Source organism: Ixodes scapularis, unplaced genomic scaffold, assembly GCF_016920785.2.
Source record: "Ixodes scapularis isolate PalLabHiFi unplaced genomic scaffold, ASM1692078v2 PGA_scaffold8__174_contigs__length_109621045, whole genome shotgun sequence".
Classification (NCBI taxonomy): Eukaryota; Metazoa; Arthropoda; class Arachnida; order Ixodida; family Ixodidae; genus Ixodes; species Ixodes scapularis.
In genome coordinates, this window is record NW_024609883.1 from 51,770,742 (window position 1) to 51,797,631 (window position 26,890).

The 26,890-nt window shown below is 46.2% G+C and overlaps 1 pseudogene; it reads left to right on the forward strand.

The window, feature by feature from the left end:
• The first annotated feature begins 406 nt into the window (after positions 1–406).
• The window catches only part of LOC120841492, a 164,415-nt pseudogene continuing 137,931 nt past the window's right edge, over positions 407–26,890 (forward strand).

A 26,890-nucleotide genomic window follows, 5' to 3' on the forward strand; every position in this document is an offset into this window, starting at 1 on the left:
CTTGATGTACAACGAAATGAGCACCAAGAAACAAGTGGATTGGGACGGCAAAGAGGTCCTCCGGTACTATGACCTGGGCCATGGCATCCTCAACAACGACATCGTCGCCTATGCCAAGCACGCACTTGTGTTTCTGGCGGTCGCAGCCAACAGAAGCTGGAAAATACCTCTGGGTTTCGCGCTCATCGACGGCCTGGAGAGCGGCATTCGGGCTAACCTCGTCCGACAATATATTACCAAATTCGAGGAGGCCGAATAAGAGTGCACCAGCGTGACGTGCGACGGCATCAACTGCAACATTTTTATGTTGACAGCACTTGGAGCGTACTTTGCTCTGCCGGGAGCTGATTTCCCAACACTTTCTGACCGCTCCAGAAAGTTGTACAGAGCTTTGTATGCCTGCCAGATGCTTAAACTCATGCGCAACCAGCTGGCCGAGAAGCAGTGCACCAGGGATGGGGAAGGTAGAGTCGTGGACTGAAAATACCCCAAAGCTCTGGGCAGCCTGCAGCCACAAGAGGGCCTTCATGCTGCCAACAAGCTGCGCAAGCAGCACATTGACTACCAGAGCCAAAATGTGAAGATCTCCCTGGCGGGTCAAACACTGAGTCGGTCAGTGAGCTGTGCCTTTTTGTATTGTAAGCAGAAGGGAATCTGAGGCTTCGAGGGTGTGAAGGACACCGGAGAGTTTGCTGCAACAGTCGACAACATCCTCGATCTGAGCAGCTCCTGTCACCCCTTTGGTCGTGTAAACAAGGACCCGTTCTTGCCATCAACAAGGGCACCATGCTGACACGCATCGACCTGGCTTCGCACTACATCCGGGGCTTGATAGACTAAACGGGCACGCCACTGAGCCGAACAGCGTGGAAGACCCTAATCCTCGGCTTCCTGCTCGTTCTTGAGTACATCAAGGGCCTCGATGAAGACCTGGACTAATTCCCGAGTCCACCTTTTAGGTGCTTCCTAACGAAGCAGCTCAGCCAGGACCACCTTGAGCTGTTCTTTGCAACTGTACTCAACAGGACGGGCAACACCGACAACCCAACGGCATTCGAGTTGCGCTCTGCCTCTAGGAAGTGCCTGGTCGCCAATGTCCTTCCCTCAATCCGAGGCAACTGCCAGGTCAATGGCAGCGCAACACTCCTTGTTAGCTCGTCAGGGAGGCACCAGTAAGGCCAGGCAAGAGATGAAGCTGCCAGGGTTGAAGGCACCTATGAGACCGACCCCTACCAGTCACTTTCTCAGTTCGTTGAATGTGTCGTCGAGTATATCTCAGGAAATGTAGCCATAAACTTTGCCAAAGTAACTAAGTGTCCAAAATGCTTCAGGATTGCGCTGGTCACAAATGACAAACGTGACCTGGAGCTCGCCAAGGAAGCTGGTGGCATCCACAGCCTTTCCCAGGACGTCCAGCACTTGGGAAGAATAGCAGAAAAGGTGCTTTGGCAAAACTTTGGAAGGGTCGCCAAAAGCGGCCGAAACGAGACCCTGAGGCAGCAGACTGAGAGGATAGTCATTGCCTCCAATCCCCCCCCCCCCCCCCCCCCCTTTAAGGAGGTTTTATCGTCAATTTCTTGCTGAGACAATTAGTCATCAATCCCACCGAGCAATAATGATGAAGGCAATGACAGAGTTCTACTTCAAGCTGCGAATACATTACATCTGCCGTCAGCAAAGTGCCGCTGAAAGAAGGGTGGTTCTGCAACAGCTTTTCACAAAGATGGTCATCTTTCGAGGGCAGAAACATGGTCACGGCTGCATTACAGCACCGAGGAACAAGCACTCCAGACTTGCCCTCTTTAACAGAAGGGATACATAAAGACGTGAAAGGACACACCGAAAGTAGCATGATTTCAGAAAAAGCAAGAACTGAAATATTTTTACCGCCTCTGAATCTTTGCAAGCTACGAAGTTCACAAAGACCAAGAAGCCTTTCTAGTTTGACTGACCAGACATTATGACAGCTCAGTGAAAACGCGTGGGCAAAAGGGGCCAGTGCGTGGCAGACTGGCCAGTTTACCACCAGCATTCACTCGAAAAAAAGAAGCCAAAGTTGTGTTGTGTTTGCTTAGACAGAGGGAAGTTAGTCAGCTCCAAATGGATGTCAGCATCTTTGCTTAAATAAGAAATTTAGCCAGTGCAGTATCACTGCTAGTCTGAAGGTCTTTAGCACGCATCACGTAGTAGTGAAACATGACCGCAAGCCGTTGCAATTCTCACTGAGATCCAAATGGGCAGAGGATGGTATTGAACACCGGACATCTGGGTTCGGTAGTGTAAGCTTTCGCTCCACATACTCCAAGCTGTGGTGCACAAAAAAACTTGGCCAACGTTCAGGCCTGAGTAGACTTCGCGCCAATGGGATAGAGGCAGACAGAAGCCTCTCACCAAACTCGCTACAAGGCACGCGTCTTGAAATCTATACAAACGGCTTCGCTCCGGTGGAAGACTTGGCGATTTGGCGACTGGCCGAGGGGGACAGAATCGCAACCTAGACACTTTGCACGGCGCCGTAATAGTAGTAGCAGTAGTATGCGTTTGGGGGGGGGGGTAGTCGACCGTTGTTGGGGCGTACTTAGACGCCCATGTCACAGTAGGGGCACAGCACCATCATGTCCATTCCGGGAAACACAGAGATTTGGGGCAGCTGAAGGAGGAAGTGTTTGCGTCAAAGGAACATGGGCAGACAAAAACCTTTTACCAAAACCTCTACAAGGCACGCTTTGTGAAATCCAAAGAAGCTGCTTCGTTCCGGTTGAATACTGTGACGGCAGGGTGATTTTGCGGTGCTTGGTGATTTCGCGATTGCAAGAAAGTACTAAGATCCTGACAGGGTTTCTCCTGTGAACATGAGTTGCTAGCTGTCGTACGAAAATTGTGCTGCCACGCGTGATGCACGCGGAAAATTTTCAAGGTTTATCTTACATTCAAACAACGCCTAGCGATGTCCGACCAACTTGGGGCACATTTTGTATTACTTTTTTTGCCATAATAACGTCATCTGTGAGCGAAGAACCGACGAAGAGACTGGGACCGTGCAATTCCCATGTTATACCTGCCTGAGAGAGCATAAAGAACTCAGATTGTCTTTAAACCGCTACTCTGCCGCGATTCCCGTTCCGTAAATGGCATTGCTCGGACCCACGTCGCTCACGTGTCCCGCGACCCCCTCAGGCTCTGGGCGCTGCCATCTCTTCTTTGACATCACAGATTTTGCGAGGTCACGTGACGAGTAGTCACCTTTGCGCACAACAAGGCGGCAACCGGGAGAGGGGGGTACCACTTTGGAACTTCAGTTTATCACTCTAAGCCCCTCTAAGCACTCCTCACACACAGGTGTTCTTCCCACTGACACCCATTTTAAACATCTTACGTCTTCAGCGCAGGTCAGTTTAGTGATGAGTCGATTAATTATTAACCAATTTGTACACAAGCGGAACATAGATTGGACTTTGTACTGAGAAGACTCACATCCTAGAAGTAGAAAAAAAGGCTGTTCCAGAGATTTACACCCATGGCTACACCCTACCATCGTTTCTATGAAAAATGCGCCCTTCATAATCGTTAAATTTGGTGCCGTTACTTGGAACGCCCTTTGTTGTTGAAGACATTAAAATTATGTAGAAAAGGCTGGTACATTGAAGTGAGGCGAACTCCTTTTGTTCACTTCACAGTAAGCTTTAGCATAGGTTGTTTACTGCAGTCTTGGGTAGTAACGCGTTACTAGTAACGCGTTACTGTAACTTCGTTACTTTTTTGGTAACTTGTAACTGTAACGAGTTACTTTTTAAAAATGTAACTTGTAACTGTAGTTCTATTACTTTTTTTTGAAGTAACGATGAAAGTAACGACGTTACTTTTGTCGTTACTTTCCAGTGTTTCATGAATAATATATCACTGAACGAGGTGCAATTTAGCCATTCCTTGCACTTTCCAAATCGTCTATTCCGACATTTCGACTGTCAAGTTGGCCTTGCACAAAGTGGTGAATACGTTCTTTCTCGTGAGTCACGACCCTAATATAGCCACGTGTAGATTTTACGAAAAATATCTGGTTATCTTTACGCACGCGCTTGTACTTTTTGACTGAACACTTATATCTTAGTGTCTTGGAGCACTACCGATGTTGTGGTTTTTCTTTTTTCTATACAAACGAATTTAATCGGGTGAATCAACCGTGAAACAACAATACACGGGAAGGACATAGTGCATGTCTCGTATTTTGATTAGCGCGACTACTCCGCACTCACTGCGCATGTTTCGTATTTTGATTTGCGCCACTACTCTGGCATGGAGACTTTCAAACACTAACTTCGAGAAGCAACTGTTGCTAAGTTACAATATGAAGCAAAAAGCGTACTTTTTAATTTTATGCAATAAAACGTTGTGGAGGGGCGTATTCTAATTTTTTCTACATTTTTTTGTGTTATAGAAAAGTAACTGAAAAGTAACGTCGTTACTTTTTAAAAGTAACTGTAACTGTAACGAGTTACTCTTTTGTTGCGGTAATTGTAACGGTGACTTCGCTACTTTTTCTAAACGTAACCGTAACTGTAACGAATTACTTTTTAAAAGTAACTTACCCATGACTGTTGTTTAGTGACGGTGTTGAATATGTATTGCCTTTAGGAATGCTATTTACTTTGAGATACGTTCTTTGAACTTATATATATTATGTTAACGTGATATGTTGTCGAGAGCAAAGTAACATTAGCCTTCGTAATTGCGTAGACGGTTTCATGTAAATGGGTGTCTGAATTTCCGCTTATATAACGCGTTAGTAGTGCTGTGGTTTTTCTTTTGTGCGTCAATTATTGCGTACGTACGTGCTTTTGCTGTGCCAGTGAGAATTGCATAGGCTGATTGTTACTTGTAAAGGTTTTGATAGCAAAATAATATCCCGCGTAGGCAGCAAAGGTCGCCAGCACCCCATTTTAGGGCGCTAGTGATCTTTGTCAATCACCTTGTTCCAGGGCTAACACCCTCTAAGCGTTAGATCTGGGAGAAGGTCATCGACACACAATAAGGGTGTAAAAATGTTTTAATGTCCTCAGCACTGGTCGTAAGAATCCCAAACACTGGGTCGAACAATGGGCCGCAACCATTCGGGACTGGGGGGTATTACAAGACGGTATACTGCGTGCGCGGACACATATGGTGACTGACAACGGAGGAGCGGCAGTGGGGAGCTTTAGTCGTCGCACCTCCAGCGTGAGATTCCTTCGTTTGCCGACACTTCGACGCCTCGTGCACCTTGAGCGAGTTGCGCAGCTGAAGCACCACAAAGGGCATGGAGAGCACGCTGGAGGCCGGACGGTCGAAACACGCGCCCTGCCGTTCTCACTCTGTCAGTGACCATAGCAGGCGCAGAGTCTTCGCCGTCTTAAACATCAGTGTTTGTAATTGGCCATGTCTCACAACGCCTTTTGGTTCAGTAGTGTAGACGTCCATTAACTTGAATGAGGGGTTCAACACAGTAGGCGTGTGCTTTTGGTTATTCAAATATTGATACTAGCGTAGCACGCTGAATTGGCCAAGAAAACGTTAAAAAAAACAAAGACGTTTACAGTTCTTTGTAATGCCGAATTAGAGCGCAGCTCTCGAGGAAGAGGAGGGAAGGGAATGTATGCCCGTGTGACGCCACGAGGGTGACGTCACTCGTGACCCTCGTAACGTCACCCGCGACCTTGTGATGTCACACGTGACGTCACGTGTGACGTTATTATGGGAAACGTTCCATAATGCAACGCGCGGTTACGGCAACGGCGACGGCGACGCTGCTCAACCGGGAAGCGGGCGCCTAAGCGCTGTGCTCTAAAACATTTCCACTGAACGTTTTGGTGCTGAAACGGCGGAAATACTTGTGGCTTTACTTTTGAAAAGAGGAACATAGGTCTGCCTTGCACCGCAGCAGCAGCCGTGGTGGCCGAATCTCGCGTGCCTTTAGCATGACCGGATGCCCGTCTATTTCTGGGCGTAGCATCGAGTAGCTACAACACCTTTCGACGTAAACATATAAATTAACTTTGAGCACTAAAATTGCCTGCAAGAAGCCTTAGCTGAGAGCTGCACTGGCTGCGCGCTCACGCAGAGAGGTGCAGAGCGCGTGCAGTTCAAATGCATACGAAAATGGGAGGAAAAATGACTCATGGGTCATCACCTTAATTGTACAGTATTGTTGCTGTAATTGATGCAAAAAATAGCTGAAGGTTTCGCGTTTATTTTTTACAGGCACCGATGGTTACATGTTGAGTAAACACGCAAACAACATCTTGCGAGCCATAGTCATAAAAAAATGGTAAAAAAATGTATTGCGTCCTGTTTACTTCAGCCACTTTCAGAGTGCACTGCCGTGCTCTTCTAAGTACTACACGGGGAATTCGCATCGTACATTGGAGCATTATTCTTTACTGTCTACATGTAAAAGAAGCCCCTGAAGGTGATAAGTCTGAAGACCGTTTTCGCGTGACTGTCGCCATACCTAACTATGTCTTAGCCGACAATGTTGAAACTACCATTACCTTATTTAACGATCAGCAGATTGTTTGTTTTTTCACACGGACTGCTACCTTTAGTTAGCACAGCGTGCAAGGATTTTTTTAAATTTTTTTTTTCGCCTGACCTATGAAGTGCATTTCACTGTATTCACATAAAACCTGCGCAATAGTCTACGCGTTCGTCGCCTCGGCGTCGACATTTGGCTGCGCCTGTTTACGAGATGCCAAAGCGTATTGCAAATAGACAGCTCGTTCGAGAGGCGGTGCTTCTACTGTAGATCTTATGTTGAAACAAAGTATGAGCTCGAAGCTCGCAATCTTGGCCGCTTACTGCAGAGTTCCTCGAGCCCCTAGCGAGACGCTCTAAGACCATGCGGTCGCTTTCGCGAGCTCGGCGAGTCTTTCTCTCCGCTTCGCCGCCATCGTTCTCGTTTGACCAGCTTCGCCGATGAAGACGGTAGTCGCGATTGAGAATATGCGCAAATCCTCCTCGCAGAAGATGCATGATTGTTTGTAGCGTCAATCTTATGAAACGTAGTAAGTCGCCGAGGTTCTGCCGCTTTAACGGGAAGTCGTCCGAGACTCAGCGACGCCAAGTCTACATTACGGCACTGCTCAGATAATAGAAAGTATAATAGTAGTTTTAAAAGTAAACATTTGGCAGAAATCTGCCTGGTTGGGTAAGAACAATTAGAAGAGGAGGAAGGAACACCAACCAAAAATAAAAAGGAGCCCAACGTTTCGAAACCTGCTTGGTTTCTTCTTCAGGGGCGACTGTGTGCGCGAGGAGCAAGTGGTCTTCTTTTACGGCGGTGGACGTGATGTTTTCGCGATCGTAATGTGGCTGAGCCCGCTGACGTAAGCCGACGGTAAAGCGCCAAGCGACCGATTGATGTTTTGCGGTGTGGTTTGAATGTGCCATGACTCGACGAAGAGCCTTTGCCGGGAATTGGTCTCAATGTCGAGGATACGTGTGTCGTCGAAGTCAATGCGGTGGTCATTCGAGTCACTGTGTTCCACAACCGCGCTGCGCTCATGATCGAAGTTTCGCACGTCGGTTTTGTGCTGGCGAAGTCTTTCTTTAAAGTTTTTGGTTTCGCCGATGTATGTGGCAGGGCAGTCCGCACAAGGAATCTGGTAAATAACGCCTTGCGCTCTTTCCTTTGGGGGACGATCTTTTGGCCGGGGCATCAGGTGTCCAAGCGTTGACACTGGTTTGTGGGACATCTGGATGCCTTCTTTTGCCAGCACACGCGCGAGCGCTTCGCTGGTTTCCTTTATGTAAGGGACGCAGATGCGCGTGGTTGGGCGGGGATGTGCGATTTCTTGTGTTTCGCCGATTGGTCTTAGGCGTCGATCAGATTTACGTTGACGACGAGCGATTCGCTGAATAAAACTGCGTGTGTAGCCGTTATTTAGCAGGTCGGAGATGATGGTTTCTTCTTCCTTTTTTCTGTAGTCCTCCGACGAGCAAATAGTCTTCGCTCGGGACAGGAGTGTCCGGACGACCGACGCCTTGTGGCTCGCAGGGTGGTTGGAGTCAAATCGGAGATAGCGCCCAGTGTGTGTCGGTTTCCTGTACACCGTGAATTCCAATTGATCTTTTTGTCTTTTGACCAGCACGTCAAGAAACGGCAGGGCGTCGTTCTTTTCAGTTTCAACGGTGAACTGGATGGCCGGCTCGATGGAGTTGAGGTGTGCCAAAAAGTTGTTCACTTCTGATTTCTTCATAATGCAGAAGCAATCGTCGACATACCGTAAAAACACTTTAGGGCGTGCAGTGAAAGACTCCAGCGCGCGATGTTCAATGGCTTCCATTGTCAGGTTGGCCGTGGTGACGGAGATGGATGCACCCATTGCGGTTCCGCTGGTCTGCTTGAAGAATTCTCCTTTAAAGCTGAAGTAGGTGCTCCCCAGGCAGAACTCTAGCAGGCGGCACAGTTCGTCCACCGTAAGGCTGGTCCGTTCGCTCAGCTTCTTGTCTCCCTCGAGGGCAGCTCTGGTTGTGGCGACTGCCAGGGGAACCGGCACGCTGGTGAAGAGTGCCGGTTCCCCTGGCAGTCGCCACAACCAGAGCTGCCCTCGAGGGAGACAAGAAGCTGAGCGAACGGACCAGCCTTACGGTGGACGAACTGTGCCGCCTGCTAGAGTTCTGCCTGGGGAGCACCTACTTCAGCTTTAAAGGAGAATTCTTCAAGCAGACCAGCGGAACCGCAATGGGCGCATCCATCTCCGTCACCACGGCCAACCTGACAATGGAAGCCATTGAACATCGCGCGCTGGAGTCTTTCACTGCACGCCCTAAAGTGTTTTTACGGTATGTCGACGATTGCTTCTGCATTATGAAGAAATCAGAAGTGAACAACTTTTTGGCACACCTCAACTCCATCGAGCCGGCCATCCAGTTCACCGTTGAAACTGAAAAGAACGACGCCCTGCCGTTTCTTGACGTGCTGGTCAAAAGACAAAAAGATCAATTGGAATTCACGGTGTACAGGAAACCGACACACACTGGGCGCTATCTCCGATTTGACTCCAACCACCCTGCGAGCCACAAGGCGTCGGTCGTCCGGACACTCCTGTCCCGAGCGAAGACTATTTGCTCGTCGGAGGACTACAGAAAAAAGGAAGAAGAAACCATCATCTCCGACCTGCTAAATAACGGCTACACACGCAGTTTTATTCAGCGAATCGCTCGTCGTCAACGTAAATCTGATCGACGCCTAAGACCAATCGGCGAAACACAAGAAATCGCACATCCCCGCCCAACCACGCGCATCTGCGTCCCTTACATAAAGGAAACCAGCGAAGCGCTCGCGCGTGTGCTGGCAAAAGAAGGCATCCAGATGTCCCACAAACCAGTGTCAACGCTTGGACACCTGATGCCCCGGCCAAAAGATCGTCCCCCAAAGGAAAGAGCGCAAGGCGTTATTTACCAGATTCCTTGTGCGGACTGCCCTGCCACATACATCGGCGAAACCAAAACCTTTAAAGAAAGACTTCGCCAGCACAAAACCGACGTGCGAAACTTCGATCATGATCGCAGCGCGGTTGCGGAACACAGTGACTCGAATGACCACCGCATTGACTTCGACGACACACGTATCCTCGACATTGAGACCAATTCCCGGCAAAGGCTCTTCGTCGAGTCATGGCACATTCAAACCACACCGCAAAACATCAATCGGTCGCTTGGCGCTTTACCGTCGGCTTACGTCAGCGGGCTCAGCCACATTACGATCGCGAAAACATCACGTCCACCGCCGTAAAAGAAGACCACTTGCTCCTCGCGCACACAGTCGCCCCTGAAGAAGAAACCAAGCAGGTTTCGAAACGTTGGGCTCCTTTTTATTTTTGGTTGGTGTTCCTTCCTCCTCTTCTAATAGTAGTTTTAGCATAAATTGTTCTGAATGTTTTAGCTTATTGCATTTATTTAATTTTATAGACCCCGTTAGAGCACTACATGAGGGTTAATTGTATCAAATAATGCAATAGTGACACTGAACAGAACAAAAATGGAAAAATAAAAGCAGCAGAAAGGTTACATATGCTGAAGTTAAATGGGTTAACATGACTTTGAACTTTTCTTCATCGGTGACTCTAACGATGCAGGATGGAAGCTGGTTTCATTCAGCATCATCATGAGGAATAAATATTTCGTTAAGCGCATTAGTTTTACTAAAGGTTTGTTTAGTTGGACGAGAGTTATAGAGACGGGATGATATTCTAGTGGCGCATGAGAGGAGTGCACTTTTTAGCTCCAGGCAATGGCAGTACATTTTATGAAGAAGGCTAAAGCCAAATAACTTCCTCCGGCGAAAAAAGAATATGAAAGAAAAACTGGTCGTAATTGTTAGCAGAGCAAAAAAATATATGAACAGAAAACACGGCAAACCAGTTTAGCAATTTCTATGAGAGGGGAGCTGCCGATTGACGTGTGTACATCCCTCCGTTTCAATTGCGCTGTTTGACCGGACACCGGTTGCAGCATTAAAGTCCTTTTACGGGAATGGTTAACAGAAGAGTTATTTTTAAATTCTGTCTACTTACCGGTGAAACACACACACACGCACACACACACTTTGTTTTAGTTTTAATTGATTGAGCCAGAGATCTTGTATTGTTTCATTATATATATATACTGTGAGTGCCCACTTTGGACATCTTTCAAGACGACGTTGAAGCCCACCTTTCATTGATACCGTTCAATTTCCTACTCTATAAGAAAAAAAGTTCACCCGGGTGTTTGACATCTGGTTTACAAGTTCTAATCAGTCCACTTTCTTGAATCCTGGGCTGTTGGATCATATTTGTTTTTCTTCTTGTTCGGCGAAAGTTACAACTGCTATAGTTATATAATAATGACGGGATAAACATATACAAATCTAGCTACTAAACAATTTGATGCTTGGTGTAAAAAATAAAATAACATTACTGCAAAAGAGTATAGTAACTTTAGTATAAATTATGTATTCGTGCTCGAACACTCATAGTCCAATTAAACACCCTCAAAATGATTGAAAACCCCTTAGGTGTTGTAAGTATTGTGTTGCATGGTTGTGGTCACACTAATATAATTGTTACTTGCAATCACCACAACGTTCGTGTAAATGTTACATTATGTTGCACATTCCTGTATGTCAAGACCCACACCCTACTCGAAAAAAAAAAGAAAAAAAAAGGGCGCTTTGCGGGAGTGAAGCCAACTGTATGTTGTTAGGAAAGTGTACGAATGTGTTTGGTGGGTCTAAAGATATTTGCGCACTTTTCTAAGACCCTTGATAATAACTTGCAGTTGTTATCACTCCCGCAAAGCGCTCTGTTTTTTTAATTTTTTTAAAGTTTGATGGAAGTTATTTGGGACACCCTCTATGCCTGGAAGCATAATTATATAAATCGTACATAGGTCACCACAGTTTTATTTCTTACATAACTTTTACACAGATGTTATGTGCTATTTTGCCTTAGAAGAAGTAATTCAGTCGGTTTTTAAAATAATAAAAAAAAAGTCTTGTTAAACATTTAAAAAGGGTATATATATCCAAACGATTTATGCGAGAAATCTACCATCTCTCTATATTAGGACTGATGTTGACCATTTGGCGATGTCAACATAAATTAAACTCTGAGCACGTAAAGGGGTAGAAAGGTTCATATGAGGGTGACCTGGGTGCATTAAAAGCCCACCGTCGCTTTATGTACAGTGCGTTCCTAACTTAACGCCGCCACTGGCTTCCCAAGCATTGAGTTCGTGTCGGCTACTTACTGTTAAATTTGTCACCAAAACGTTTGGGATGCCTTCTCAAGATGGGATAGAAATAGGGAACCCTAACGTTCTTCAGATAGTTCAATCGGCCGCCGAAGGAACTTGCAGAAACAGCAAATGCCGTGGCGGCGTTACGTTTGATGTACAGTGCACGTAGTACGATACATTGCGCGCTTCAGCACGATCGACAGCTGGACAGGTCTAACATTTCTTCGGCCTTCGATGAAGCCGCTTGGACTACCGCAGGGCCAGGGCTGTTGGGAATCACAACAAGTCCTGTCGGAAAAGTGACAAATACTAAATACCTCATTATGTCAGTAAATTTGGATTGTCATAATAATATATTACAGCTAAAATGAATGGGCTGAATACTTCGGCACCTCTTCCCTCGCGGTGTCCTTATCCCTGATATCAGGGAGTATATGTGTGCAGAAGCATAAGAACTGAATAAGAAGCTGTGCCCACGCCAATTTGGGTGTTTTTCATGCCAAACCAACGAAGGGCATCTTGCACGCTCTGGCGGATCCAGGACCACTATTTCGACCCCCTGTGCATCATTTGGCGTGCAACTGGGAACTCGGTTACACGTCGCCTTTTCCGCAACAGGCCTCTGTCAGGTAGCGAGCCCCTCGGCCAAGATTAAAACGCGCCGATTGGGAATCCGTAAGCCGGCACTTCGCCTCGAATCCGCAAAGGCTCCACCTAGAAAAACACAGTAAATCTACGAATAAAGACCAAATTGCGCGGAATGCGCTTTTGGTCAGACGGCAAATACGAGCGTACGCGCGTGTGTTTGTGAGTTTTGTTTTAGATTGCTTACACGTACAAGCAAAAATATATGTACCTGTACCAAGGTTGAAAGCTGGGCTAGTTGGTAGCATAATGCAGGTAAAACAGTGCAGAACGACAGACTAGAAGAAAGGAACTAACAGGACGGGATAGGCGCTATCCCGTCCTGTTATAATGCAATTAAATGCAAAGGTGCAAGCGAGCTGGACAAGAATGACGAAAATAATCCCTGGAGAGGGGGAGTTGTCGTTCTTCGCTGTTTTACCTACATTGTATATATGTACCTACTGAGCGATTTGATTACTTTCCCGCTAGATTCAGCGAGGCAACGTCTGAACTAAATTCACTTTTAGTAACACGAGACTGCGACGTCATATGGTTGGGGCCACGTGACCACGTGAAGCTAATGACAAGTAAGGTCACGTCGCGTAATAGTGTCGTGTGTCAGCTGACGTCGCTTCACGTGGTCAGGTGACTGCTTAATATCCGACTGAACAACATATAACATTTTTATGCTAACTTTTCGAGTAAGCGTCCGCGAAAAGCTTGCTGTGGATGTCTTAAGCGCCTTGTCTTAACGTGATATTACTCTCTAACTGCCAAAACTAGACCTTTACGATATTCTGCGTTAAAATGTGTAACGACATGCAATGCATTGCCTATAAAGGCCACTGACAATTATTCAAAGCTTGCCTGACTCTACTGAAAGGCTGTTGTAACGTGCGTTTTGTGTTTGTTCGCTTATTCAGCGGCACTTCTTTGAAAAGTTCAAAATTTCAACCCGGGGGCCTTGTATACATCTAGAAAATATGCTAGAAGAATTGACGGAGATGCCAACCAAATATACGAGGACTTGATAGTTGAACCTAAAATATAAATGGGAGTTTCATATAGCTGCCGATTCAACTGACCATTCTGTGATAACACTTACATTTGACTGACTGCCATCACTCTATGGGCAGCGCTAAGCAACTGTTTTCATTCCCTAATCTCGTTCTCTATCTCTTTGAACACTCAGGCAGCTCTGGGACAAGCCGCATGCACATCACTGTTCACTCTGAGATAAATGAGTTTATCTACAAGAGTAGGTCATGCTATCGTTCGATTGGAAAGGAAGCAACTGGTCGGTCCACCTTAATAGAGAGTTTTAGCAGATCGTTTTTTCGCCCCGATAACGATACCTCCTCTCCCTTCCGGTGGCCTTGGGCATGTACGTATCGTTATCGGGACGAAAAAACGATCTGCTAAAACTCTCTAATGATCACGGGCTAAGACAATGCTTGTGCGATCGAAAACGCGCCGCCGTTCCCCAGCGTGACGGACTCTTAGTTTAAAAGTTAACTACAAGCTAGAAATGCCACGAACCTCCTGAAGTTCGAGGTCGAAAGGTCTCAGGAAGTTCTAACCTCGCCAAGGTTCGAATTCGAAACATTCGAAAATGTCAAGGTTTCTGGAAGTTCGAGCTTGAAGATATCCATTTTGGTTTTTTTACAAATCTGCACAAAATTCGCATATTTCAAATTTTTTTTAAGATTCACGCTAGAAATATTTGAAGATTTCGAGTTTCTTCTAGGTGTAAGTTCAAAAACTTCGAAAGTTTTGATTTTAAGATCTAAATCTGTATTTCATGTACATAAATCAAATTCCGCAGTTTTGTATAAATTCCTAATAAATTCACCTAAAAGAAATTGCGAAATGTGCTACAAATTTTACCGAAAACATTGTCCATTTGTCTTATGCCGTAAATGTACTTCTTTCTTCTCGGTGCTATACCGACGGCACTATCTGTATTACTCGTTATTCGTTGCAACTTATGAAACAAGCGTTGAATTGGCTGAACGGTTCATCAAAAAGCCCCGGTACGGAGAGGTGAACTAATTTTACGTCTTTGCAAACTAGTAGCAATCCGATCAAATTTCAGCTGATTGCGATGCGGGCGTAAGAGAACTAAATATAAAGGACAACGCAGGCACATATATCCAGGCTTCCCAAACATGTTTACTTGCTCTAAGCGTTTATTTTCGGTGGGACGACAAGTGATATAATAAAAACTCTGAGCACAGGTACAGCGCCCGCAACATAAGTCAAGGTCGAGTAGGATGCAATGAAACTAAAGTTAGGGAACCGCCCCGGCCACCAAAATACCGCTGATCAGGTCACGACCGGTCGTCATCGGGCTAACCATATTGCCGCTGCCTGTAACTTGTCTTCTTCATTCGTAACCAAGTTGTTATCGATAATAATGAAGTAAGCGCCGACCCAGCGTTTGCTGTAGCGTATCGGAGTCGTGCTCCACACGCACCTTTCAATGACAAATTGCTTAATCTTTCGTTCAGAAACAACTATGAAGGATGCCCCCAGCGAAGCGAGTAGGCGGCTGAATTTCAATCCTGCAGATCAGAGGTCTGTTAGCCCGCAGGTTACTTCGGGGCAATCTATATCTACCGAGTTGTGCACCGGAGAGGCTCTATGCGGAAGTCAAAAAGAAAAGGCTGCGCGATACGAGGCCACCCCGAGGCCACCTCAAGGAATCATTTAGCGCTTTAAAAGCGAGTCGTTTGTGACACCATCCGCTAAGTAAAACTCTGCAAATTCCACCCCACTTCACACATTGACATCTTTTGTTATTTATATTTGCTGCCTCAAGCATACAGGAATGAACTTGGTTCCAACTTCGTCGAATCACGAAGTTCGAAATTTGTTCAACTGTTTATCTTAGCAGACTCGAAAGTTCGAAAATAGGCGAATTTCTTAGAGCAAAAATACGAGAGTTCGAAAACAATATAATTTCTTAGAACCAAAAATCGAAAGTTCGAAAATGTTGAATATTTCTACTTAGTAAGTTTGACATTTCGAAATTTTTTCGAAAATTTTCACCCCCCGAATGATCTTTGAACATCAGGTTCGAAAAAAAGTTCGCGGCATCTTTACAGCTACAACTGTAAGCAAGTCTGCGGCCGACAATGAATAGCACTCGTCTTCCAACTCGCAACCCCCAGCGCGAGAACAGTGACCTCGCAACAACTTGTCAGCACTAGATCACCCACGCGCACCCTGCGCCGCGAGTTGAACGACTGCAAAAAAACTCTGGTCCTGACCCTGACGGCAACAGAGAACGCACGCGGAGAGTGGCTCATTGTGACTCCTAATAGACCACTTAAGACGAGTAGCGAAGAAGGTCATTTCGACGCGAAACGGAAACAGGTACCGCTCACCCGTAAACTGACGTAGTATACACGACGTTTCGCCTTAACTTGCGACACACATTTCGCTTCCACCTCGTTGATGGGGCCGTCAATCACTTCCTCGGCCGAGAATACGCCCGTTTGCGTACATTACGTTGGCAGCATCGTGAATGATGCACGGGATGTACGCGTGAATGTGCAGTCAGAATACTTGCTGCGACGAATAGTAATGTTTGCCTCGTCATCGCGGCCTTGATTATCACGCTTCATGTACTGGGTGTCCCTGAAAAGATGTGTTGTTCTCGCCGCAAAATATAAACTACGTATCGCCAAGCGCTCTGTCTCTGCCCAAAAGTTGGGCTAGCGGTTCGGAACAGATGCCAAATGATCAGAGCTTGTCGTTATCCGACTAAAAAAGTTATAAACAATTTTCCAACACTTTCAATAAAAAAAATGGCGGCCGAGGAAGCTCGCAAATACATAGATATAAACAGCGTCAGCTAAGGAATCAACCCCCTTTTCATCTTGAAACCTTCATTAGGCCACTTATAACTTCTAAATAAGATAACGGTTAAAGTATAAACTTCGGCAACTGATTGCGATTGTTAAGGCTATATTTAGGAGGTGACCGCCGTTCGGTGTAATTTAAACTTCCTTCTTTTCTTAAAGGATATATATATATATATACACACTGGGTGATACTTTTTATCCGAAACAAATTTCTTAAAAAAATAATCCGTAAACGATGCAGTAGTACGATTTGTGCAGGTGAGTTAATCGGCCAGGGGGACATTATGTGGATGGCTAATCTTTGTGATAAGTCGGCTAATTAATTAAAATTTGTCAATTAACTTTTTAATTAGTAAAAATAGACATGGTTCCAATTAAAACCTTAGAGAGCGTAATCGAAAACCACTAAATCTACTCTTTTTTTAGAACAACTTGAAGCTGATGGAAAACTCGTGGGCGCGGTAAAGTTACCACTCGTGAAGCAGACGCAAGGCTAGCAGAGGCGAAATGCTGATGGTTAAATCACTATCGCGTTCCGCCATTGCACCAGTTAAGCGCTATACCTTCCTTTCTACCTCTTTTTGAATGGAACGTCATCACACTACACCTCCTCCCAAAAAACACCTCCAAAAATCCCCGAGGCTGGAGGGCTGAATTTTCGGCATCACCTACATAGGCAAACGCGGGGCACAGATTGGTTGCGATTGCTACGTCAGCCTTTGGCTAAAGGCTTGTTCACACACTTGCAACCAAGTTGGACGGAAAAAGACAAGACTGGTTTTTAAGCCTCTTGCGACGTCGTAGGACCGGATGCGCTCTTGTGGAGATGCAGGCACGTAGCCAGAATTTTGTTTCGGGGGGGGGGGGGGGGGGCGCCCATGATAAAATGCTGTATGAGGGGGAGGGGCGAAAGGAGGTCCCAGCAAAACAGAAGATTTCGGGGGGGGGGGGGGGCCCATGGGCCTCCCCCCTGGCTACGTGCCTGTGGAGATGGTCCTAATTCGTCGCAAGAGGCTTAAAAACCGGTCGTGTCTTTCTCCGTCCTACTTGGTTGTAAGTGTGCGAACGCGCTTAAGGCTCGCCTCCAATCCGCGACGAATCGAGTCCCCAGCCGAGATTTGACGTAGCAATCGTGACCAATCACGACGTTTGCCTCAATATGTTACGTTGAAACTTCAGCCCTTCGACCCTGGTTTCTAGTAGGTGCTGCATATTATACCGCCACTTCACCGACTGAGTGATTTGGCCGGATCCCGACGCATGGATTGAACACAACTCCCCGCTGAAGTTGACACAGTGTTATTTTATTTTATTCGCATTGGGTCCTGCTGGGATCGTTAGGGCATTATAGCAGGGAGAGGGTTACATAAGCGGGTATAAAATACACTTGGCGAATACGTCACCAGAGATGACGAGGATGACAACAAATTCCAATCTCTACCTGTACGAACAAAAAATGATTGGCAGGATGACACAGTTTCCATTTTGAAATGATGATCTAATCTCTGAGACACATAGTACGGACATGTTAAATATTTGTCCTTTTGGGTGATGGCCTTGTCATAAAAAAAAAAGTGCAGAAGACTTTTAACCTGAGGTTTTTTTGTCGGGTAGCTAACAATGACCAGTTTACCTCGTCTTTTATTTTAGAAACACTTTGACGGGATTGGTAGTTATTTAAATAAAATCTAGCGCTCCCGTTTTTTATTGCTTCTATTTTTTTCTATTAGCTTGTTTGTAGTGGGGTCAATGCATATATAATCAAGCATTGATCGAATAAACGTGAAGTAAATGGTAGTTTTTAGTTCGTTACTACAGTACTAAAATTTTCTTTTAAGAACACCCACCATTCTGTTAGCCTTTTTAGCTAGATAATCAACATGTAAGTTCCACAATAGATTTTCGGAAAAAATGACACCCAGGTAGCGAATACTTGGCACGCTTGCTAATGCGCAGTTGTCTATTCTATACACGTGACCTGGTGTTGATGTAACTTTTCTAGAGAATCGCATATGATTGCATTTTCTTACATTCAGTTCCATTTTCCACTCTGCGCACCATTCCTTAATCCCATATTGTTCTATAAAGTATACAATCATCGGCAAACAGCCTAATATGCGAGGATATATTTTCAACTATACTGTTAACATAAATCTGAAAAAGCAACGGTCCCAACACCGACCCCTAGGGTACCCCTGACGTCACAGATACAGGGTTTGATTTGCATCCATTCAAAACTACACACTGTGTTTGGTCACTTAGAAATGCCTCCAGCCACAATGTAACAGCAAGATCAAGTTTCAGTTGCCATAATTTATTTACCAAGAGCTGGTGGCTTACCTTATCAAATTATTTGCTTTGCTTAATTTCAAGAAAATACAATCTACGACATTACCAGACTCAACGCTCACACACATATCATGACAACACTTTGTTAGTAATGTCGAGTATGGCGCTGTGGCCCTAAATCCGTGTTGATGTTTAGTAATGTAGTTGTGTTGATCTAGGTGCCGATTTGCGTTGGCGTATATATTTTTTAATAATAGTAACAATAATTTTATTGCAAATGAACAAAACGTTTGTTAAGTCAGACCCGCATAAGCCACATTGGGCTTGACTGGCAGCGTCTTACAATCAGTGAAACCAGCCGTATGCAAAAGGAAACATGTATATTAAAATCCACACAAAGAAATTAGATTAACAAAAGCAAACTAGTGAGAACTTTACGAACTAAAATTTCTCAGAGCTTTCTTGAGCTTGTATTTTGTTCTTAAATTTAGAATACTAGAGGGTAGTTTGCTCAGAAATGCTGGTGCATAGTAACTACAAGCTCTTTTTCCAAATGTTGTCGGACACCGAGGTATCCGGTAAGGCTCTTTGGTTCTAAGGTTACGAGAAGGTACATATAGAACTTTAAGTTGACTATCCCTCAAATGCCTAAGAACAACAATTTCCATCAAGAGCTAGTTAAAATCAGGCAAATGCAGTGCTTTAAACATGTCAATGTCCTTACCAAGGTATAAATCATAGGAAATGTTTTTTAACAAAGAACGCAGAATCGAATTAATTCTAATTTGCCAACGGAGAGCACAACGGCCATACACAGTAATGCCGTCACGGAGCGCACTGTAGACTAGAGCATGTACAACAATTTTTCGAACGGATAGTGGCATGACATATCTCGTGTTGTATAACAAACAAGACACTGAACGAATTTTCTTACATACATGAGCAAGATGAGTGTTCCAGGTTAGGTCACTGTCAAAGAATAGGCCAAGATATTTTATAGAAGATGTATGCTGTATAGGCTCACATTCACAAGATAGACATCCAGACGTATGTAACCGTAAAGAGGAGGTCATATTAACTTTTTTCAAAGGGTGGTGTTAACATATTAGTTGCTTTTTGGATGCATTAACTTTAATTAACTTAGCTTCAAACAAGTCCATAGCTTTAGTTACCACAGTTTATAAAGACGAAAAGGCATCTGAATAATTGGACGCTCTAGATAAAATAACGGTGTCGTCAGCGCTTTGAAATAGTGAAATTGGTACCACCATGGAGAGGTCATTAACGTAAAGATTATATAACAGCGGACTTAAGACTGAGCCCTGGGGGGCACCAGCTTTAATTGAAAAGAATCCGCTTTGATGCCCTCCAAATGAAACACATTGAGGCCTATCCTGTAGAAAGTTTTCCAGTAAATCTAGAAAATAGCCTCGAAAGCTTTGTTTGACAACTTTATTAACAAAATGTGATGGCTAGCACTATCAAATGCCTTGCGGACATCAGGGAATAGTGCACAGGCGACTTGATTTCGTTCAAAAGATAAATTGAGCATGTCAGAAAAGTTCTCAAGGAGAATTTGAGTATGTTTCATGAGATATATATATGTTCCATCAGCTTACAAGCTATGTGACTCAAAGATATGGGTTTGTAGTTTGCTACAATAGTTTTAGCTGCTTTGCGAATGGGAAAATAAGCTGTTTTCCAGTCCAAGAGAAGCATCTATCGGATAGACCCTTCGAGAATATGGGGTATAGGTAACAGGCCATAATCCGGGAACAATTTTTCAGTACGTGTGCCGAGAGGTTACCAGGTCCCGTTGCTTTCGAGGTTTTTATTTCTTGAAGAAGTTTTCGGATTCCGTTCACATGTAGGTCAGTTCGAGGCATGTCGTTACGAATTAGGTTTGAGAGAAGAGGGGCACTTACGGGAGGTGTCGAGTTACTAAAGACTGGTTTAAAGTGGTTGTTAAAAATGTTTGCGTTGTTTAAGTCTTCGTTAACAAAAAATCACCATGAAACAATGTCGGGATAGAGGTGTCAGTTTTCTTGTTGCTCCTAACGAACCTCCAAAACTCCTTATGGTTATCCGAAGGCTGTTGTTCAGCCTGTTGAAAAATGACTTCTTGCACGCTTTAACTATTTCTTTTGTAGTGTGCTGCAATTGTCGTAAGTTTAACTTTGTTGGAGGTCGTTCTATTCTTGCAATAGCGTTCATGGGCTTTTCTCGGAGCGGCGATTGCTTTTATAACATTACGGTTGACTCAGGTTTCATTTTGCTTTTTCCCATCTTTTATTATCTTACTAGGTATATATTTTTCGACAAGTTGCTGTATTTTTGTTTTAAAGATAACCCACGGGGAGTGAATATCGACAAAGCTTGATTTGTGATTAAAGATTGCAAGGAAACGTTCGAGGTCAGCTGTGATAGCATTGTAGTTTCCCTTAGTATACAAATATATTTTTCTTATTATTTTTTTATTGTTTGCTTAAGAATTGAGAGCTATGCTGTTACACAGCCATAGTCCCTTATACCAGGAACAACTACCGTTTTTTTTAACAAGCCTGTCTTGTTGCATATTAGCAAATCAAGAATATTTTGTCCCTGTGTAGGTGATATTACATGTTGAAAATTATTATTTGTTACATATTTTGAAAACTTCGGGTACTCGATGCCATTCGGAACAATAATATAATAATCTAACATCGAAACACCCGGCAAATTAAAATCACCGCCTTATATTATACACTCATTCGGGATAATGTCGATTACATCCTGTAGCAAACTGAAACATTCATAGCCAGAGCTCGGAGACCTGTAATATACACCAATCGCAAAGGACATTCCATTAATATTTATTCTACACCACAGTGTTTCAATATCTACAGAAGTAGTATCTATGCGCACACTTTGAAGGTTATCGGAAATGAGCACGAACACACCGCCACCGTGCCTATGTCCATCTTGGCGATATACTGAATAACCACTCGGAAATACTTCCGAGACATCAATAGAGCTATCGAGCCACGACTTATTGCCGAGTACATTGGACGGTTTAATCACACCAAGTAAACCACCAAAATCATCAATTTTGTTCATGATGCTACTACGATAAGGACTGCTAAGATTTCTTTTTTGTTTGTCCTTTGGATGTTTATTGTCGAAACGTGCAGTAAGCTTTACGAAGACCAATGACTTTCCTGTCTAGCAGGAGAAGCAACGCTGTTGCCGATAACTTCGCTCACTCTTTGATTTACATCATCATACCAGTACGTTTTATCACCAATACTCAGTTTATCAAAACGTAATTTATAAGGTGCATTGCATTCTTTATCAAATTCCAGAAGCTTTTTACGCGAAAGTCGAACTCCTAGCAGGAAGTCTTCGCTTATCGCATAGCCAGAATCTTTGAGTTTGTGAGAAGAACCTAGGACAGTCACCTTTTGTTTAAAAAGGCTAAATTTAACAATACTGGGTCGTTTCTTTTCGGGAGTGTATCTGCCGAGACGATGGGCTCTCTCGATGTCGCTTGGCACGATGTTAACACCCAAATTTTCTGCTCACACGTTAGGAATTATCCTTTCGGATTCTGCCCACGATTCCTTTGCTGAATCGCTGATACAAAAGAAGGTTCGATCTGCGCGAACGTGCCTCAGAATCCATCTGCTTAGTCTCTAAAGCAACAAGCTCACTGTTCATTGCTGACACTTGGGAATGCAAGTCTTCCGGTGCATTTTCAGATGCGCATGCTCTAGCGTGCTCCGGAGTTTTTATTCTAAGATCTATTTCAGTAAATCTGCGTTCGGTTTCATTTTTCTATTCCTTCAGTTCTTTAATATAGCTCATAATTGTAGACTGACCCGCCTGCAGTTTCTTGACAATGTCATGTATGCTGTTCAACAACTCCTCTTGCCGCGTAGGCACCTGATTGGACTCTACGTCGCCGCACAACAGCAATAGTAACACCCACAATAAAGGCATTCTCTCAAAAATTTCCTGATACAAGCGCCAGTGCACGGCAGATCATCTAAGTACACACAGCTACTTCCAAAAAAAGCATAGTTTCGACGCTCACTAACCTGAAGGCAGAGAAGAAACGAATTTAGGAACAACATCGCTGTTGCTCCACCGTGCCCTCTGAAAAGTGCTGCAGCGTCGCTCCTTTTGTAGGTTGCTCCGATAGTGTCACCGTTCTTTGAAATGGCCAGCCGAAAGGGGGCAGGCACGAGAAGCTCGAGTCCACAATAAACGCCTCGTCACATGCTATCGCTGGGGCGGTTGCCGCGTTGCCGCGGTCGTAATAGCTCGGCTGTTCATCACGGGAAGCAGTCGAGAGCGCCAGGAATCCTTCTTGAAACTGGAACACAGCAAAAGCCTGGAGGCAGAGAAGAAACGAATTTAGGAACAACATCGCTGTTGCTCCACCGTGCCCTCTGAAAAGTGCTGCAGCGTCGCTCCTTTTGTAGGTTGCTCCGATAGTGTCACCGTTCGTTGAAATGGCCAGCCGAAAGGGGACAGGCACGAGAAGCTCGAGTCCACAATAAACGCCTCGTCACATGCTATCGCTGGGGCGGTTGCCGCGTTGCCGCGGTCGTAATAGCTCGGCTGTTCATCACGGGAAGCAGTCGAGAGCGCCAGGAATCCTTCTTGAAACTGGAACACAGCAAAAGCCTGGAGGCAGAGAAGAAACGAATTTAGGAACAACATCGCTGTTGCTCCACCGTGCCCTCTGAAAAGTGCTGCAGCGTCGCTCCTTTTGTAGGTTGCTCCGATAGTGTCACCGTTCGTTGAAATGGCCAGCCGAAAGGGGGCAGGCACGAGAAGCTCGAGTCCACAATAAACGCCTCGTCACATGCTATCGCTGGGGCGGTTGCCGCGTTGCCGCGGTCGTAATAGCTCGGCTGTTCATCACGGGAAGCAGTCGAGAGCGCCAGGAATCCTTCTTGAAACTGGAACACAGCAAAAGCCTGGAGGCAGAGAAGAAACGAATTTAGGAACAACATCGCTGTTGCTCCACCGTGCCCTCTGAAAAGTGCTGCAGCGTCGCTCCTTTTGTAGGTTGCTCCGATAGTGTCACCGTTCGTTGAAATGGCCAGCCGAAAGGGGACAGGCACGAGAAGCTCGAGTCCACAATAAACGCCTCGTCACATGCTATCGCTGAGGCGGTTGCCGCGTTGCCGCTGTCGTAATAGCTCGGCTGTTCATCACGGGAAGCAGTCGAGAGCGCCAGGAATCCTTCTTGAAACTGGAACACAGCAAAAGCCTGGAGGCAGAGAAAAAACGAATTTAGGAACAACATCGCTGTTGCTCCACCGTGCCCTCTGAAAAGTGCTGCAGCGTCGCTCCTTTTGTAGGTTGCTCCGATAGTGTCACCGTTCGTTGAAATGGCCAGCCGAAAGGGGACAGGCACGAGAAGCTCGAGTCCACAATAAACGCCTCGTCACATGCTATCGCTGAGGCGGTTGCCGCGTTGCCGCGGTCGTAATAGCTCGGCTGTTCATCACGGGAAGCAGTCGAGAGCGCCAGGAATCCTTCTTGAAACTGGAACACAGCAAAAGCCTGGAGGCAGAGAAGAAACGAATTTAGGAACAACATCGCTGTTGCTCCACCGTGCCCTCTGAAAAGTGCTGCAGCGTCGCTCCTTTTGTAGGTTGCTCCGATAGTGTCACCGTTCGTTGAAATGGCCAGCCGAAAGGGGACAGGCACGAGAAGCTCGAGTCCACAATAAACGCCTCGTCACATGCTATCGCTGAGGCGGTTGCCGCGTTGCCGCTGTCGTAATAGCTCGGCTGTTCATCACGGGAAGCAGTCGAGAGCGCCAGGAATCCTTCTTGAAACTGGAACACAGCAAAAGCCTGGAGGCAGAGAAGAAACGAATTTAGGAACAACATCGCTGTTGCTCCACCGTGCCCTCTGAAAAGTGCTGCAGCGTCGCTCCTTTTGTAGGTTGCTCCGATAGTGTCACCGTTCGTTGAAATGGCCAGCCGAAAGGGGACAGGCACGAGAAGCTCGAGTCCACAATAAACGCCTCGTCACATGCTATCGCTGAGGCGGTTGCCGCGTTGCCGCGGTCGTAATAGCTCGGCTGTTCATCACGGGAAGCAGTCGAGAGCGCCAGGAATCCTTCTTGAAACTGGAACACAGCAAAAGCCTGGAGGCAGAGAAGAAACGAATTTAGGAACAACATCGCTGTTGCTCCACCGTGCCCTCTGAAAAGTGCTGCAGCGTCGCTCCTTTTGTAGGTTGCTCCGATAGTGTCACCGTTCGTTGAAATGGCCAGCCGAAAGGGGGCAGGCACGAGAAGCTCGAGTCCACAATAAACGCCTCGTCACATGCTATCGCTGAGGCGGTTGCCGCGTTGCCGCTGTCGTAATAGCTCGGCTGTTCATCACGGGAAGCAGTCGAGAGCGCCAGGAATCCTTCTTGAAACTGAAACACAGCAAAAGCCTGGAGGCAGAGAAGAAACGAATTTAGGAACAACATCGCTGTTGCTCCACCGTGCCCTCTGAAAAGTGCTGCAGCGTCGCTCCTTTTGTAGGTTGCTCCGATAGTGTCACCGTTCGTTGAAATGGCCAGCCGAAAGGGGGCAGGCACGAGAAGCTCGAGTCCAAAATAAACGCCTCGTCACATGCTATCGCTGGGGCGGTTGCCGCGTTGCCGCTGTCGTAATAGCTCGGCTGTTCATCACGGGAAGCAGTCGAGAGCGCCAGGAATCCTTCTTGAAACTGGAACACAGCAAAAGCCTGGAGGCAGAGAAGAAACGAATTTAGGAACAACATCGCTGTTGCTCCACCGTGCCCTCTGAAAAGTGCTGCAGCGTCGCTCCTTTTGTAGGTTGCTCCGATAGTGTCACCGTTCGTTGAAATGGCCAGCCGAAAGGGGACAGGCACGAGAAGCTCGAGTCCACAATAAACGCCTCGTCACATGCTATCGCTGGGGCGGTTGCCGCGTTGCCGCGGTCGTAATAGCTCGGCTGTTCATCACGGGAAGCAGTCGAGAGCGCCAGGAATCCTTCTTGAAACTGGAACACAGCAAAAGCCTGGAGGCAGAGAAGAAACGAATTTAGGAACAACATCGCTGTTGCTCCACCGTGCCCTCTGAAAAGTGCTGCAGCGTCGCTCCTTTTGTAGGTTGCTCCGATAGTGTCACCGTTCGTTGAAATGGCCAGCCGAAAGGGGACAGGCACGAGAAGCTCGAGTCCACAATAAACGCCTCGTCACATGCTATCGCTGGGGCGGTTGCCGCGTTGCCGCGGTCGTAATAGCTCGGCTGTTCATCACGGGAAGCAGTCGAGAGCGCCAGGAATCCTTCTTGAAACTGAAACACAGCAAAAGCCTGGAGGCAGAGAAGAAACGAATTTAGGAACAACATCGCTGTTGCTCCACCGTGCCCTCTGAAAAGTGCTGCAGCGTCGCTCCTTTTGTAGGTTGCTCCGATAGTGTCACCGTTCGTTGAAATGGCCAGCCGAAAGGGGACAGGCACGAGAAGCTCGAGTCCACAATAAACGCCTCGTCACATGCTATCGCTGGGGCGGTTGCCGCGTTGCCGCGGTCGTAATAGCTCGGCTGTTCATCACGGGAAGCAGTCGAGAGCGCCAGGAATCCTTCTTGAAACTGGAACACAGCAAAAGCCTGGAGGCAGAGAAGAAACGAATTTAGGAACAACATCGCTGTTGCTCCACCGTGCCCTCTGAAAAGTGCTGCAGCGTCGCTCCTTTTGTAGGTTGCTCCGATAGTGTCACCGTTCGTTGAAATGGCCAGCCGAAAGGGGACAGGCACGAGAAGCTCGAGTCCACAATAAACGCCTCGTCACATGCTATCGCTGGGGCGGTTGCCGCGTTGCCGCGGTCGTAATAGCTCGGCTGTTCATCACGGGAAGCAGTCGAGAGCGCCAGGAATCCTTCTTGAAACTGGAACACAGCAAAAGCCTGGAGGCAGAGAAGAAACGAATTTAGGAACAACATCGCTGTTGCTCCACCGTGCCCTCTGAAAAGTGCTGCAGCGTCGCTCCTTTTGTAGGTTGCTCCGATAGTGTCACCGTTCGTTGAAATGGCCAGCCGAAAGGGGACAGGCACGAGAAGCTCGAGTCCACAATAAACGCCTCGTCACATGCTATCGCTGGGGCGGTTGCCGCGTTGCCGCTGTCGTAATAGCTCGGCTGTTCATCACGGGAAGCAGTCGAGAGCGCCAGGAATCCTTCTTGAAACTGGAACACAGCAAAAGCCTGGAGGCAGAGAAGAAACGAATTTAGGAACAACATCGCTGTTGCTCCACCGTGCCCTCTGAAAAGTGCTGCAGCGTCGCTCCTTTTGTAGGTTGCTCCGATAGTGTCACCGTTCGTTGAAATGGCCAGCC